Source organism: Podarcis gaigeae, assembly GCF_964106915.1.
Source record: "Podarcis gaigeae genome assembly, chromosome: 8".
In the NCBI taxonomy this organism is placed as follows: domain Eukaryota; kingdom Metazoa; phylum Chordata; class Lepidosauria; order Squamata; family Lacertidae; genus Podarcis; species Podarcis gaigeae.
The window spans coordinates 81,882,043-81,899,373 of NC_139684.1; the positions used below are offsets into that span (position 1 = coordinate 81,882,043).

Consider the following 17,331-nt stretch of genomic DNA (forward strand, 5'->3'; position numbering starts at 1 on the left):
GCTCACTGGAAGGACAGATCGTGAAGCTGAGGCTCCAAGACTTTGGCACCTCATGAGAAGAGAAGACTCCCTGGAAAAGACTCTGATGTTGGGAAAGATGGAGGGCACAAGGAATCATAGAATCATAGAGTTGGAAGAGGCCACAAGGGCCATCGAGTCCAACCCCCTGCCAAGCAGGAAACACCATCAGAGCACTCCTGACATATGGTTGTCAAGCCTCTGCTTAAAGACCTCCAAAGAAGGAGACTCCACCACACTCCTTGGCAGCAAATTCCACTGTCGAACAGCTCTTACTGTCAGGAAGTTCTTCCTAATGTTTAGGTGGAATCTTCTTTCTTGTCCGCTTCTCTGGAGCAGCAGAAAACAACCTTTCTCCCTCCTGTATGTGACATCCTTTTATATATTTGAACATGGCTATCATATCACCCCTTAACCTCCTCTTCTCCAGGCTAAACATGCCCAGCTCTCTTAGCCAATCCTCATAAGGCATCGTTTCCAGGCCTTTGACCATTTTGGTTGCCCTCCTCTGGACACGTTCCAGTTTGTCAGTGTCCTTCTTGAACTGTGGTGTTCAAGAAGGACACTGACAAACTGGAACGTGTCCAGATGGATAGGTTTGATCTTCTTGTAGTCCATGGGACTCTCAAGAGTCTCCTCCAGCACCACAATTCAAAAGCATCAATTTTTCACCGATCAGCCTTCTTTATGGTCCAGCTCTCACTTTCATACATCACTGCTGGGAAAACCATCACTTTAACTATACGGACCTTTGTTGGCAAGGTGATGTTGTTACAAGGGCCTATTCCCCTCACAGAGCAACGTTTTCCCTGTGAGAAGAAGAAGAAGAGTTTGGATTTGATATCCCGCTTTATCACTACCCGAAGGAGTCTCAAAGCGGCTAACATTCTCCTTTCCCTTCCTCCCCCACAACAAACACTCTGTGAGGTGAGTGAGGCTGAGAGACTTCAAAGAAGTGTGACTGGCCCAAGGTCACCCAGCAGCTGCATGTGGAGGAGCGGAGAGTCGAACCCGGTTCCCCAGATTACGAGACTACTGATCTTAACCACTGCACCACACTGGGGAGGAGGGATTGGTTGTTAAACCACTCTGAGAATTGTAGCTCTGTGAGGGGAACAGGAGGAGGGTTCTCCTAACAAATCTCAGCATCCTTAAACTACAGCCCCCAGAATTCTTTGGAGGAAAGACATGACTGCTTAAAGCAGTATCCTAGTTGTCAGGAGCGAGCCAGCATTAAATCACACCATCCCCAATAGGTCTGGCCCCATGGATCAGTTCCTGAGACTGAAAGTTCCCACCTCCCCACAGCTGTCCCCTCCTCTGCAGAGTCCCGTCCCCCCACAGCAATCAGAGACTGTGCTTGCATGAAGCCAACCTCTCCTACGCCCTTTTCATGCCTCTTCTGGTTCTGGGAGACAAGGGGAGAGGGGAGACAACGCTCCCTCTTCACCAGCCTGACTCATCTCTGCCTCTTGACCTCCCTCCTCTCCTGTTTCAGCTTCTGCCTCCGTTTCTGGATTTCTCTCTCTGCCATGGGCTCTCCCAGCTCACTAAACCCTGCTTCTGTTTGTTCTGCAATGCTTCTCCAATGCCGCATCATCGTTGCCGACCCCCTAGCACAGCGCCACAAAAGCAGGACACAAATGCGGCAGAACAGTTGCATGTATTAAAAAGTTATTTCAGCGAGAGGTCACGGGATAGGCACTATTTGGACATGAAACAGTATGGAAAGGGGGATCACATATAGCACCTTGAGCACAAATCATTACAAATGCAGAATGATGATGATGATGTCTGAAGGAGCCCTGAAATGACCTCAATGCACAGGGTTTTATGTACTGAGTTGAATAGGATCCAAAAGGCAGCAGTCTGATTGGTCCTAGAACAATAGGATTCAGAATGCAGTAGTCTGATTGGTTCTAGAACAATAGGATTCAGAATGCAGTAGTCTGATTGGTCCTAGAACAATAGGATTCAGAATGCAGTAGTCTGATTGGTCCTAGAACAATAGGATTCAGAATGCAGCAGTCTGATTGGTCCACAGGAGCCAACCAATCCAGCTCCAGGTGGAAGTGAATCCTCACCCTGATTGGTCTACTGGTGATTCCCGAAATTAGCCAATCACGTGGGGCCCATTGTGTAAATAATGTATATAAAGCAGACATTCTGGGGGAACTCCCATTCCTCCTCACCACTATGAGCTGAATAAAGAGCATGAAATCCACTCTCGACTCCGAGTATATTTCACAGACTTAGGGGAGGGATCCTGGTCTTTTGCTCAGGGCAGTTTTCAGGCAGAGATTGCAATGAGCGGCGAAGGATGGGGTGTCTCAAAACTGCTCTGTCTTATTAAGTAAGGCCAGCTTGCTTCAAAGAGAATAAAGCACAGAGTGAGAGAAAAGTCGATAAAACGAAGAGGAAGGCATGTGGGAGATAAGGGAGAGGAAACAAGCAGATGTGTCTAAAAATATGGGGTCAAATGTGGTAGATCAGAAAAGTGGGGAGAGGCGAAGGAGGGAGAGGGAGATGTTTGATAAGCAGATGTAAGATCTGGAGGAAGTGAGAGCTGGACCATAAAGAAGGCTGATCACCGAAGAATTGATGCTTTTGAATTATGGTGCTGGAGGAGACTCTTGAGAGTCCCATGGACTGCAAGAAGATCAAACCTCTCCATTCTGAAGGAAATCAGCCCTGAGTGCTCACTGGAAGGACACATCCTGAAGCTGAGGCTCCAAGACTTTGGCCACCTCATGAGAAGAGAAGACTCCCTGGAAAAGACCCTGATGTTGGGAAAGATGGAGGGCACAAGGAGAAGGGGATGACGGAGGACGAGATGGTGGGACAGTGTTGTCGAAGCTACCAGCCTGAGTTTGACCAAACTGCGGGAGGCAGTGGAAGACAGGAGTGCCTGGCGTGCTCTGGTCCAGGGCGTCACGAAGAGTCAGGCACGACTAAACGACTAAACAACAACAACAAGATCTGGAAAGCAGAGTGACTGAGAACGAGTGGGGAAGGGTTAACACAACAGGTCTCTGTGTCTATTCATATTGAGTTCAGTGGGGCTTGTTCCCAGCCTGGTCCGGGTGCAAAGCGTGGCAGTTTAAGCAGAATAGCTGTGCACCAGGGGGAATTACTTCTGAACTGCCTCCTTTAACAGCAGTTTGCTTTTCTGCTGCAGTGAGCTAGCAGCTGGTGTTGTTCAGTTGAATCCTGTGGCTCAGCCCTGCAGATCCCAGCTTTATTAAAGGCAGGAGAATTACTCAGGCTGTTACTGCTGTTGTTTTTTCTGTCCGCCTGGCCACCTGGGAAGTCCCTGCTCAGGTCACCGGACTGCTGTGATGTAATACACTTGCTAGACATAGCCTTAGGCTGCCTGCTGTAGTTGCACTCGCTCGATGCCAAATTCATTTCCTCAGTTTTCATGTTGTTGTTGTTTTAAAAATCAAGTTTCTAGACCTTATGGTTGTGTGGGGGCAATGCCCAGAGCAGTCTCAGAAGACGTAGGTATGGTTGAATAAGATTTCCAGTGGATGGGGAACTCCCCCCACCCTATGACTAGCAAAGCTTGATGCCACCGTAGTAGATTATTTGAATTGTACAGAGAATACACACACACACAAACATACATTGTATGGAGCACATATGATCCTTTAGTTAGGGATAAAGGTAAAGGTAAAGGGGCCCCTGACCATTAGGTCCAGTCGTGACCGACTGGGGTTGCGGCGCTTATCTCGCTTTATCAGCCAAGGGAGCCAGCGTACAGCTTCCGGGTCATGTGGCCAGCATGACTAAGCCGCTTCTGGCGAACCAGAGCAGCTCACGGAAACGCCGTTTACCTTCCCACCGGAGCGGTACCTATTTATCTACTTACACTTTGAGGTGCTTTTGAACTGCTAGGGTGGCAGGAGCAGGGACCGAGCAACGGGAGCTCACCCTGTCCTGGGGATTCGAACCACCGACCTTCGGATCGGCAAGTCCTAGGCTCTGTGGTTTAACCCACAGCGCCACCCGCGTTCCTACAGGGATAGGATTTGAATAAATTCATATTGAAAGGTGGGCCTACCTAAACCACGCTTTCTGAAGCAATGCAAGATCTGAAACACAGCCAGCCTTCAGAATTTGCACTTCTCCAAATTTTGCGATGCGGTTCTCCCGCCAAGATGTGTGTAGAAAAATGAATATCCTGGGTTAACGTGTCCCTTTATAAAAAAAAAAAAATGCATGTATTAGTGAAAACAACATGCAAAAGGGCCTGTTTTTATGGGGCATTGCATTGCAGAAATTTGTATAATAGACAACATGTGTGCATTTGGAGAAATTTGACTGGAAAAACTGAGAGAAACCAGAATGGACAGATTTGCCGATGACTACCTTTGGCCAGTCAGTATCTTCTCAGCCTCTGTGTAGAATTTAAATAAATGTAATAATAATAATAATAATAATAATGGCCTACCTTCCATGGTGGTTGTAAAGATAACTGAGGTAATAACTCACTTGGTAGAGCAGGAGACTCTTAATCTCAGGGTTGTGGGTTCAAGTCGCCCCTTGGGCAAAAGATTTCTGTACTTCAGGGGGTCGGACTAGATGACCCTTGTGATCCCTTAGAGCTCTACAGTTCTATGATTCTGTGTGACTGAATGCACATCAATTGCTCTGAACACAGTGAAGTGCTATATAAATGCTAAGGAGTCCTTCTGCTTGCCCAACACCTCCTCCCTGCCCCCATTGTATGTGGGAGCTTCCTCTCCCCATATCTCTGTTCCCCATTGGCAGCCATCCTTCTAGCAAACTGAGAGCTGTATTTGTGGGAAAGCTAGATTGGGCTTTTCTACCAACCGGCTCAGCCCCAATAGTTTGGATGTTGGCTGATGGAGACGGCCACTTTTTTAAAAATAAGGAAAAAGCAAGAACAACTCCCTGCAATAGGAAAGCCAGGGCATCAAGTACTAATCCTGCTGTGCTAGATTTCTACCTGAAGGGAGATTAAAACCCAGGGCAGCATTTAAAAGGAGTGATTCCCTGCCAACACACCCAAATTCTGCAACCTGGCATGGTGAAACCGTCTTCTTCCACCACCTTCTGTCACAGACCCCAGTTAAACCCACACATGAATTTCAGGTCAGGTGTATCTTCTTCTTGTTGTTGTTTAGTCATTTAGTCATGTCCGACTCTTCATGACCCCATGGACCAGAGCACGCCAGGCACTCCTGTCTTCCACTGCCTCCCACAATTTGGTCAAACTCATGCTGGTAGCTTCGAGAACACTTTCCAATCATCTCGTCCTCTGTCGTCCCCTTCTCCTTGTGCCCTCCATCTTTCCCAACATCAGGGTCTTCTCCAGGGAGTCTTCTCTTCTCATGAGGTGGCCAAAGTCTTGGAGCCTCAGCTTCAGGATCTGTCCTTCCAGTGAGCACTCAGGCCTGATTTCCTTCAGAATGGAGAGGTTTGATCTTCTTGCAGTCCATGGGACTCTCAAGAGTCTCCTCCAGCACCGTAATTCAAAAGCATCCATTCTTCAGCAATCAGCCTTCTTTATGGTCCAGCTCTCACTTCCAGGTGTATCTTACAATGCTATATAAAGCTAGCAGTGCATACTTTGTGCCCAAAAGCCCAGACGTTTCTGCATCAGGGGGGAGCTCAGATTCTGCACTCAGATTAAATTGTGCAAATCCGGACTTTTTGGGGTTTTTTTTACTCAAAAGCAGGCCTTTTGCCTCCGGCTCTACAGTAGATCAAGTGCCTTGTTTCCAAACTCAGCTCTTGAGATTCCGCAGACATTCTCTCCCCCTGCTCACCTGAAATCTCTTCCGGGCCATCAGAAGTCAAATAAATTACAGTGTGGTGGAGATGGAATAAGGAGGGGAAATGGGCTCAATCTGCATAATTGACACAAACGCCGTGGTTTTCTTTGGCGCAGCGTTCCGATTACCTTGGCAAATAATACTTTTATTCCCCCCCCCTCTTTTTTTAGAGCAGGGTACATACACCACCCGCCGTAGCTCAGCGGATGAGTGAAGGCTTTGTGTATAGAAAGGTCCCATTTCAGACGTTTGGTGAAAGATCTCAGGCGTCAAAACTGGCCTCTGGCTGAGATCCTGCACAGCAGCCTTCCCCATGCTAGTTCCTGTTGTGGTTCTCTCCAATGCCCCTCAAGGTGGCAGCGCTGGCTGGGGCTGATGGGAGTTGTAGTCCGAAAACATCTGGAGGGCCACCAGATGTTGGGGAAGTCCTGTCTCAGGGCCGGCCCAAGACATTTTGGCACCTGAGGCGGACTCCAAAATGGCGCCCTCTCTCCCTGATAGGGAGGTGTGGGAATATCTAAATTGGGGACAAGAGGGGAAGAAAGGTTGACATCAGGGTCTCGTGCCCCAGTGAAACCTGCCGCCCGAGGCAGTCGTCACACCTTGCCTCATGGGTGGCCCAGCCCCAACCTGCCAATGCAGAGCCTCAGGAAGCAAAGGCTGTGTACACACAAACTCCTGTTTGCTCTGCAGTGCCCAGGGTGCTCCTGCTGCTGGTGTAGACGTCAGATCAATCCTGCCGTTTCTTGACTGCCGTTTGATGCATCCCGTCCCCCTCAAACCAGCTTCGATCTGGATTAATAATAATAATAATAATTTATTATTTGTACCCCGCCCATCTGGCTGGCTTTCCCCAGCCACTCTGGGCAGCTTCCAACAAAGACTAAAAATACATTAAAATGTCACACATTAAAAACTTCCCTGAACAGGGCTGCCTTCAGATGTCTTTTAAATGTCAGGTAGTTGTTTATCTCTTTGACATCTGAGGGGAGGGCATTCCACAGGGCAGGCGCCACTACTGAGAAGGCCCTCTGCCTGGTTCCCTGTAACTTTGCTTCTAGTAGTGAGGGAACCGCCAGAAGGACCTCGGCGCTGGACCTCAGCATCCGGGCAGAATGATGGAGGTGGAGGCGCTTCTTCAGGTATACTGCTCCTGTGGACATGGCCAAAGTTCTAGATTTCATGATAGCATGGCCCCTGCCAAGCCAGCTTCAGAAATTCCCCGGCCACATATTGCGACTGGCGTGGGTCCAATTGCGACTACAACGTGGAGATCTCTGGAGGCCAGGTTAGCGACAGTCATCTCCATCTGGCTGACCCCTCCAGCTCTCCTAAGCAGGTCAGCAGAAGAGCTTATAAACTGCATTTTCATCCCACCTTTTTCTGAAGCAAATTCATGGCTCCTCCACCCTCTCCTCAGTTAATCCCTACAACGATTCTGCGATGTAGATTAAGAGGCCGGGCCTGACTCCAAGGTCACCCAGTGAGCGCCATGACTGAGTGTGGATTTGAATGCTGATCATCCAAGTCCCAGTCTGACACTCTAACCACTACCCCACACTGCTTTCCTAGAGTCCTCCTTCTATGGGGCAGTTCTATAAGCTAAGTAGTTCAATAAAGTAAAGGTTAAGGGACCCCTGACCATTAGGTCCATTCGTGGCCAACTTGGGGGTTATGGTGCTCATCTTGCTTTATTGGCTGAGGAGGACGGCGTACAAATTCCAGGTCATGTGGCCAGCATGACTAAGCCGCTTCTGGCGAACCAGAGCAGCACACGGAAACACTGTTTATCTTCCCGCTGGAGTGGTACCTATTTATCTACTTGCACTTTGACCCGCTTTCGAACTGCTAGGTTGTCAGGAGCAGGGGCCGAGCAATGGGAGCTCACCCCGTCGCGGGGATTCAAACCGCCGACCTTCTGATTGGCAAGTCCTAGGCTCTGTGGTTTAACCCACAGTGCCACGCGCGTCCCTAAGTAGTTAAATAAATAGGAAGAAAGCAACATGTCACTTAGAGAGGGATCAGAAACATTTTCCTTGAACCTTTTTTTCTCCCTGATTTTTGGTTTTGATGTTTTGATGTGCTGTAAACATCTTTGAGATTCTTTAAAATATAAAGTGGTATAGAAATTAAATGCACAACGATAATAAAGCTGGTGCCCTCCAGATGTGCCGCTGGGGGCTGATGGGAACTGTTGCTCCCAACATCTGGAGGGCATTGGCTGGGCAAAGGCCTTGCTGGACCCCTGAGCTGTGCCCTGCTGCGAGGCTGGTCCTTCTGTCTGTGAGGAGGTAGGCAGAGCTTTTGCCCAGGCGATGGCACTGCCCGGCCCTAGCTTGCTCTCCTCCCAGTGGCTTTTTTCTCTGCTTGGTGCCCGTGCCCACGCCCTGGGCCTGCCCACCTCCCCGTCACTGTTTTGCCACTTGTTATTCTTTCCCTTGACTCAGCTCTTCCTTGCGGCCACCCAGCCTCTCGTCCCGGGGACCCCGCCTTGGCTCCCTCCTCGGTCTCGCAAGAAGCGACAGAAGGAAGTTGCTAAAAATCCCAAGACTGGTGCCAGGGATCTGGGTGGAGATGCTGGAATCGGGTGGTGGTCGCCGGAGGGCGGGCCTGGGTTTGGGGATGCATTCTCGTCCCCACTAAACAGAGTGGTGGTCTTCTCCTCTTCCTCCTCTTTGAACACCTTCAACTCAAATCCCTCACTGGCTGTGAGTCTTAAAAATGTATATGTGTAGGGGGTGCAGAGTCGGGGATTTGAATCCTGCTCTCTCCCAGGTCCTAGTCCGACTCTCTAACCACTGCACCACACTGCCTCTCTGGATGAAAGTTGCATGTGCATAAATTGTAGGGTTGCCATATTTCAAAAAGTGAAAATCCAGACACAAAAAAATTGTGAATCCCGGATATGTCCAGGAAATCCCATGCGTATGGCAGACCTAATAATATATTGTTGACATCTGTCTGTCTTGTAAGACAATGGAGGTGTTAGGCTTGGGGACCGATATGGGAGAGACATGTTTTGTTGCAGCTGAGGCAGAGCTCTTCCTGGCAGTCATTCCTCCTCTGGTCACTAGAGGGGATGCACAACTGAACATCTGTCCCCACACTGCGAGGTTGATGTTGGCAGCCTTTACGTCGTGTTTGGAGACATTATTGTAACGCAGAGTTGGTCTGCCGGTGAGCCTGGTGCCTGAAGGTACTTCCCCATAGGGCACATCCTTGGGGATCCTGGAATCCGTTCCGGAAGTCCATTCGACTTCCAAAACGTTCGGAAACCAAAGTGCGGCTTCTGATTGGCTGCAGGAAGCTCCAATCGGAAGCCGCAGAAGCCCCGTCGGTTGTTCTGCTTCCAAAAATAGTTCACAAACCGGAACACTCACTACTGGGTTTGCGGCGTTCGGGATCCAAAACGTTCGAGAGCTAACCTATTCGAAAACCAAGGTACAACTGTTCAGTGGTTCCCAATTAGCTAAATACTGCGGACCCCCTACTTTTGAAAATGTTGATAGCTCTGCGGTAGTTTTTGTCATGTGAATGGTGCCACAGACCCCCTGGGTGGGTTACGTGAAACACCCATTGAAAACCACTTCTATAGCTGACTATTATAACTGTGTACAGTGGTACCTCGGGTTAAGAACTTAATTCATAGAATCATAGAATCATAGAGTTGGAAGAGACCACAAGGGCCATCGAGTCCAACCCCCTGCCAAGCAGGAAACACCATCAGAGCACTCCTGATATATGGTTATCAAGCCTCTGCTTAAAGACCTCCAAAGAAGGAGACTCCACCACACTCCTTGGCAGCAAATTCCACTGTCGAACAGCTCTTACTGTCAGGAAGTTCTTCCTAATGTTTAGGTGGAATCTTCTTTCTTGTAGTTTGGAGCCATTGCTCCGTGTCCACTTCTCTGGAGCAGCAGAAAACAACCTTTCTCCCTCCTCTATGTGACATCCTTTTATATATTTGAACATGGCTATCATATCACCCCTCCTCTGGACACGTTCCAGTTTGTCAGTGTCCTTCTTGAACTGTGGTGCCCAGAACTGGACACAGTACTCCAGGTGAGGTCTGACCAGAGCAGAATACAGTGGCACTATTACTTCCCTTGATCTAGATGCTATACTCCTATTGATGCAGCCCAGAATTGCATTGGCTTTTTTAGCTGCCGCATCACACTGTTGGCTCATGTCAAGTTTGTGGTCCACCAAGACTCCTAGATCCTTTTCACATGTACTGCTCTCAAGCCAGGTGTCACCCATCTTGTATTTGTGCCTCTCATTTTTTTTGCCCAAGTGCAATACTTTACATTTCTCCCTGTTAAAATTATTCTTGTTTGTTTTGGCCCAGTTCTCTAATCTGTCAAGGTCGTTTTGAAGTGTGATCCTATCCTCTGGGGTGTTAGCCACCCCTCCCAGTTTGGTGTCATCTGCAAATTTGATCAGGATGCCCTTGAGTCCATCATCCAAGTCGTTGATAAAGATGTTGAATAAGACCGGGCCCAAGCTCCCTGCCAATTCGTTCTGGAGGTCCATTCTTAACCTGAAACTGTTCTTAACCTGCTGCCACGCCGCTAGAGCACAATTTCTGTTCTCATCCTGAAGTAAAGTTCTTAACCCGAGGTACTATTTCTGGGTTAGCAGAGTCTGTAACCTGAAGCGTCTGTAACCTGAAACGTATGTAACCTGAGGTACCACTGTATTAGGCTAGCAGGCCAGAAAAAGATTATTCAGGCTAGTAACCTTTGCAGGCTGCAGGTGGCGCTGTGGGTTAAACCACAGAGCCTATGACTTGCCGATCAGAAGGTCGGTGGTTCGAATCCCCGTGACGGAGTGAGCTCCCGTTGCTTGGTCCCTGCTCCTGCCAACCTAGCAGTTCGAAAACACGTCAAAGTGCAAGTAGATAAATAGGTACCACTCCGGCGGGAAGGTAAACGGCGTTTCCGTGTGCTGCTTTGGTTCGCCAGAAGCGGCTTAGTCATGCTGGCCACATGACCCAGAAGCTGTACGCCGGCTCCTTCGGCCAATAAAGCGAGATGAGCACCGCAACCCCAGAGTCAGTCACGATTGGACCTAATGGTCAGGGGGGTCCCTTTACCTTTACTTAACCTTTGCAGATTTATTTGCACTTTCATCTAACTGAGTTTGTCTTTCTTCTCTCTCTTTCCTCGACACTAAGTACAAGGACAACTAGAAACATGCCCCTTTCTCTTTACCGAAAAGAGAGATTCTCTTGCAGTCTGCGGGTGCAGCTGACGCGTCCTTCCCGACAAACCAAGGAGGTCCCTTTTCCCGGGGAGAAAGCTGCACCAGTGCAGTATGTGAGAGAGCTCTGCAAGTGCTATTCTTTGCCTTCTCAGCATGGCAAATGAACCTGTCTTCTCCCTCCAAGATAGGTGACCTGTGTGCAGAGCCAGCCAGGGCCAGCCCCTCTTCCCTCCGGCCCTTCAGGCCAAGCCTCTGGGCACACACAGAGATGGGCTTTTGCCTCAGGGCCTGTGACTGGAACAGCAGCAGCAGCAGCAGCAGCAGCAACCCAGCTGTGGCAAAGCCATTGGAAAAAGTCTGTCAGAGGCCGAAACTTAAGTATGGCAGCCTGCTTGCTCACACACACACACACAAACACATTTACATGTTAGCGGGCACAGCTTTAACCCATTACGGTTGTCTCTGTGGCCGAGGCAGGAGCCAGAATTTCTGGGCTCTGTGGGAATGGAAGAGGAACCAAAATAAATGAGAATCGTAGTGTTGGAAGGGACCCCAATCTAGTCCAAACCCCTTGCAATGCAGGAATCTCAGCTAAAAGCGTCCATGACAGATGGCCGTCCAACCTCTGCCTTCTCAGGTTTGGGGAAGCATGCTTCCCAGCTCCCTGCCAAGTCCCTGCTCTAACCACTAGTCCCAGCTACCCAACGGTTCATTTTTGCTTGAGTTTCCAGCCCAGCCATGAAGCTTGTTAGGGGACCTTGTGTTCTACCTCACAGGGTTGTTGCCGTGAGCACAGATGGCAGGGAAGAGGGATACTGTATTGTGCCCTGATCTGAATTCCTTGGAGGGCAAATGGAACGAACAAGCACATAACAAAGAACATTACATAATGGCCATATTATAACGGCAGATACATGAGGGCCTAGGATGGTTCAGTGATGCAGGGAACGCGCTCTGCACGTGATCAGAGGAACTGGTCTCGGCAACGGCTTCCTGTCTTCTGGGGCTCAGCCTTTTCTTTTCGAATCCTGCCTCTCTTGCGATAACCACTAGTCAGCACACCGATCCCATTTCCCACAGATACAACCTTATTTGAGCATCCTTGGTTTGGTAAGGCTCTGGGAAGCTGTTCTGCCCGCCAGTCACACCTTCTTCCTTTGCAGCACCGATGTCTAATGATCCCAGATGCGTGTCCAGCTGCTTGCGATTACTCAAAACAGGTGAGAGAAAGTCACTTCATGTTCAAAGACACTTCTCTCCCCTTTAATCTGCTTTGAAGAGCAAAAAATGACCCGTCCTCGGATGAGTCACCCGTTCAGAGGGTGCCAAGGCTCACAGAGACTGAAGTGGTAACTTTGCTACATCGGGAGGAAGCAACTCCCGAAACAGCAACTCAGGCAGAGACACAACAGGCACCTGCTATAGCTTTGAATGGGGAAGAACGGAATGGCAGAACAACTTTCCTGCTGCAGCAGCAGAAGCAAGTTGGGGAGAAATTCAGCCAAGTGGGAGTGACACACAGAGTTGTAACGTGCAGACTCTTCAGTGGACAAATGCTTCAGGCTCGCAGGCACTGCAAATTATTTTGTTTGCTTCTTGGCAACGTTGCAAGAGTAGAAATTCCCACTTCTGCCTTCTGCCGTTGCTTGAACCCAGTTTCACCATCCTGGTGCCCTCTGGGTGTTTTGGGGACTACAACTCCTGGTGGCTGGCGCTGATGGGAGTTGTAGTTCAAAGCACCCACAAGGCACCAGGTTGGCTAAGGCTGCTTTAACTTCAGGCCAGTGGCGTAGTGTGGGGGTGCAGGGGGGGCCGGCGGCACTGGGCGCAACATCTCGGGGTTAGGGTTAGGGGTAGGGTTAGGGGGCGCAAATTACTTGCCTTGCCCTGGGTGCTGACAACCCATGCTACGCCACTGCTTCAGGCTACAGTGGTACCTCAGGTTACATATGCTTCAGGTTACAGACTCCGCTAACCCAGAAATAGTGCTTCAGGTTAAGAACTTTGCTTCAGGATAAGAGCAGAAATCGGGCTCTGGCGGCGCAGTGGCAGCAGGAGGCCCCATTAGCTAAAGTGGTGCTTCAGGTTAAGAACAGTTTCAGGTTAAGAACGGACCTCCGGAACGAATTAAGTACTTAACCCGAGGTACCACTGTATTTATTTCCAACCCCAAATGGTTTTGAGGCAGAAAGAATCTGTGTGTGTGTGGTGTGTGTGTGAGTGTGTGTGTGTGTGTGTGAGAGAGAGAGAGAGAGAGAGAGAGGGAGAGGGAGAGGGGGAGAGAGAGGAAAGAAGGGAGTTGTAGTCCAATTTTGGGGTGAGTAATTCCCAGAGCCTTCCCCACCCTGGCCCTGGGAGGATTACGTCAGTGTTTGTTTGCAATCTTGCTCAGAGCCCAAGGAAGGATTTATAGCAGGGACAGAAACACAGGCCACAGAGGGAGGAGGGAAGACAGCCGCAAACTTTTGCAACTCGGCTGCAGGCGCCTGGCCGGACGGTGCCGGCCTCTCCTCCCACTACCTCTGGGGAGCCTTTCGATGGGGTAGGAAAATGCTTAAGAGTGCTGGACTGGGACCTGGGAGACCAGGGTTCAAATGCCTGCTCAACGATGAAGCTCAGGCCAATCTCTCGGCCTCTAACTCTCCACCCTCTGTTCTATATCTACCTCACAGGGTTGTTGTGTGGGGAATTGAGCGAGGAAGAGGGGGGAGGCAGGCACACCAATTCTATTTCCTTGGACAAGGAAAAGTGGGATAGAAATGCAGCGAATAAATTGCTGCTATTATTATTATTATTATTATCAGTGTTTTTCCCCTCTAAAAACAATGTTTAGGGGTACTCTCGTTTTCCTGCTCATATTGAAATACTGGCCCTCAATGAGGCCAAACTTAGATTCACAAAATGTTTAGGGGTATGCGTACCCCTGCATCCGCCCAGAAAAAAAGCATTGATTATTAATAATTAAATTTGCATACCGCCCTGTTGGGACACAGGTGGCGCTGTGGGTTAAACCACAGAGCCTAGGGCTTGCCGATCAGAAGGTCGGCGGTTCGAATCTTGTGACGGGGTGAGCTCCCGTTGCTCGGTCCCTGTTCCTGCCAACCTAGCAGTTCGAAAGCACATCAAAGCGCAAGTAGATAAATAGGTACCAATCCGGCGGGAAGGTAAACAGTGTTTCTGTGTGCTGCTCTGGTTCGCCAGAAGCGGCTTAGTCCTGCTGGCCACATGACCCAGAAGCTGTAGGCCAGCTCCCTCGGCCAATAAAGCAAGATGAGTGCCGCAACCCCAGAGTCGGCCACGACTGGACCTAATGGTCAGGGGTCCCTTTACCTTTACCACCCTGTACCTGTAGATCTCAGGGCATTTCACGACAAATCTTGACCGCGGTCATTAAGACAACACGGACAAGACAGGGCAATCCTATGACTCTGGAACGGAGTTGCACGACCCTCCGCGCTTGCCAGAAGCAAAGGATGAGAAAAGGTAACGACACCAACGTAAAGAAAAGCAGACTGATTAGACGACTCACGCCTGCCAGGTTCTGTACAAAGGGTGCTGGGTCCTGAGATTTTGGGGCCCAAACCTGAGTCCTACAGGACAGCCTCTGGTGATGTCCCAGGGGAAGTCCCTGATGAAGTCACAGGGTGAGCCCTGGAGACGGAAGTTAATTGGGAGAGGGGAGGGGAGAAGAACAGACCCGCCCACTGTGTGTCTATGCTATAATTTGCATCCATCTCCTGCTTGACTGAAGCTTGCAGTCTTCTTAATGATGATGGTGGTGGTGGTGGTGGTGGCACTCTGGCCCACTTGGAGGTTCAAGCCCTCCCCACCTGCCCCCCAGAGGGGGCCAGGCAAACCGGGAGACTTCAGGACTGTTATGTATTGAGTTGAATAGGATCCAAATTGCAGCAGTCTGATTGGTCCTAGAACAATAGGATCCAGAATGCAGCAGTCTGATTGGTCCGCAGGAGCCACCCAATCCAACTCCAGGTGGAAGTGAATCCGCAACCTGATTGGCCTACAGGAGAATCCCGGAATTAGCCAATCACGTGGGGCCTATTGTGTAAATAATGTATATAAAGCAGACATCTTGGGGAACTTCCATTCCTCACTACTATGAGCTGAATAAAGAGCATGAAATTCATACTCGACTCCGAATATATTTTAAGGACAGACCTGGAGGCCTGACAACTCTCTTCTGCACGGACTCCCCTACAGGACTCATGTGCAGAAGTCTCCAAACAGCAAATGGCGAACTGGAAGAATGACCTCATGGGTTCGTCCTAACCAGGAAGCACCCCCAGAGATTATGTGGGGAAAGCACAATAGCCACCCCCCAGCACCGTCCCTCCCCCAGCACAGTTCACCATGGCACCGCGTGGGAGCAGAAGGGGGCATCCCTAGTCTCTTGGGATTCTCCCAGGACAGGGCGCCCGTCCTCTGTGCCCCCCAACCAAGGCAGGAGCAAGGCTCCAGTTTGCCATCTCCACAGTTTACCGCATTGGGTGCGCCTGGAGAACATGCATGGGGAGCTTGCATGGCCAATGCTCCCACGCAGGCGTTCATTGCAGCACCCCACGCGATCCCAGTTGTTTCATCAGTTCCTCCTCTTGCAAGGGAAGAGAGGGCCGCATGCTCAAGGAAGATCAGAAACCACAACAGGAAGCTCACGGGGAGAAGCTCAGCTCCGACAGTTTTGGTGGCGGCGGGGGGCACGTTTCCTTGAAAAACAGGAAGGTGTGTGTTCGAGTCCTACCATGAGGGAACATTGTGGTTTGTTAGGGATTGTAGTTTCCAAGTTGTCAGGACGCCAGTGGCCCATTCCCCACCGCCCACCCCACGGAGTTAGAATTTGCAGAGTTCGCTGTGAAGAGCTGTCAAACCACTCTGGAAACAGCAGCTCTCTGAGGGAATCGGGGGGCTCCTAGGTCCATTTAGTTAAAGCTATGGTTTTCCCAGTAGTGATGTATGGAAGTGAGAGCTGGACCATAAAGAAGGCTGATCGCCGAAGAATTGATGCTTTTGAATTCTGGTGCTGGAGGAGACTCTTAAGAGTCCCATGGACTGCAAGAAGATCAAACCTCTCCATTCTGAAAGAAAACAGCCCTGAGTGCTCACTGGAAGGACAGATCCTGAAGCTGAGGCTCCAATACTTTGGCCACCTCATGAGAAGAGAAGTCTCCCTGGAAAAGACCCTGATGTTGGGAAAGATGGAGGGCACAAGGAGAAGGGGATGACAGAGGACGAGATAGTTGGACAGTGTTCTCGAAGCTACCAGCATGAGTCTGACCAAACTGTGGGAGGCAGTGGAAGACAGGAGTGCCTGGCGTGCTCTGGTACACGGGGTCACGAAGAGTCGGACACGACTAAACGACTAAACAACAACAACAATCTCTTGAGAAAAAAGCACAGCTCCCAGAATTCTTTGCATGGAAGCCATGACTGATCGTAGTTCTGAACATGTTTGGTGTGAACGTGGCCTAGCAGCAGTTGAAATAAAAAATATATAACATCTCTCCTCATTCCTTTCAGCCGCTCCCTCTTCTAACCCTTCTTCCCTAGACCTCTCTGCTCCCCTTGGCCAGAAGTCCCTTCTTCCCCCCCGCTGGCTGCTGGTCCTGCACTCCATCAACAGACATTTAACAGGTAATGCACTGGTATCTTCACACAAAGCGAAGCTTTCTCAGGCTATCTGAGGTGCAGGGTCAAGCCGGGCTGACCAACGATGCAGTCCAAGAAAAGCAGTCCAAGAAAAGCCCTCTGTCCGCCAGCTGCCTTTCGGTTGCCAGGATAGTTAGCAGATGTGCACTCTCTCTCTTCCCCACCTCCATCACAGCCTTACCTTAGCTGTCTTCAAAATGAGAAGAGAGTAGGGGAAAGGCTCTGCCCTTTCACACAAAGCAGGGCCGGCCCCAAACAGCCTGAAATTCAGAAATCGGGAAGCTACAACAAACTGGCAGTGGAGCTCCACAATTTCAGACACCGCAAGCCTTACTAGAGATGCAAGGGACCCTCTGCATGCAACGGAAACTGTGATGGTCCCATGGGTTATCCAAGAGGCGAGGTCCAAGTCTGGTCCGTGGTCAAAGGTGCAACATGGAGGCAGTCCGTAGTAGCTGAATCTGGGTGCAGGGCAGGGAGTCGGGTGAAGTCAGGAACAGGCTTGCAAGCAGGGAGCCAGGGCGGGTCAGGCAGAAAAGCAGGACAGGGTTCAGGCAGGAACTAGCAACCAACAATGTTGCTCCCGCAACCTGGGACTGGGGCTGGCTGGCTTTTATCTGCCCCGAGGCATGGGGCAGCCCCGGTC

The 17,331-nt window shown here is 50.1% G+C and overlaps 1 long non-coding RNA gene across 1 annotated transcript in view; it reads right to left on the reverse strand.

Annotated features, from left to right (window-relative positions):
- Positions 1-17,331, reverse strand: part of LOC310851866 — a 151,084-nt gene that overhangs the window by 46,595 nt on the left and 87,158 nt on the right. The gene's annotated exons all lie outside the window — the stretch shown is intronic.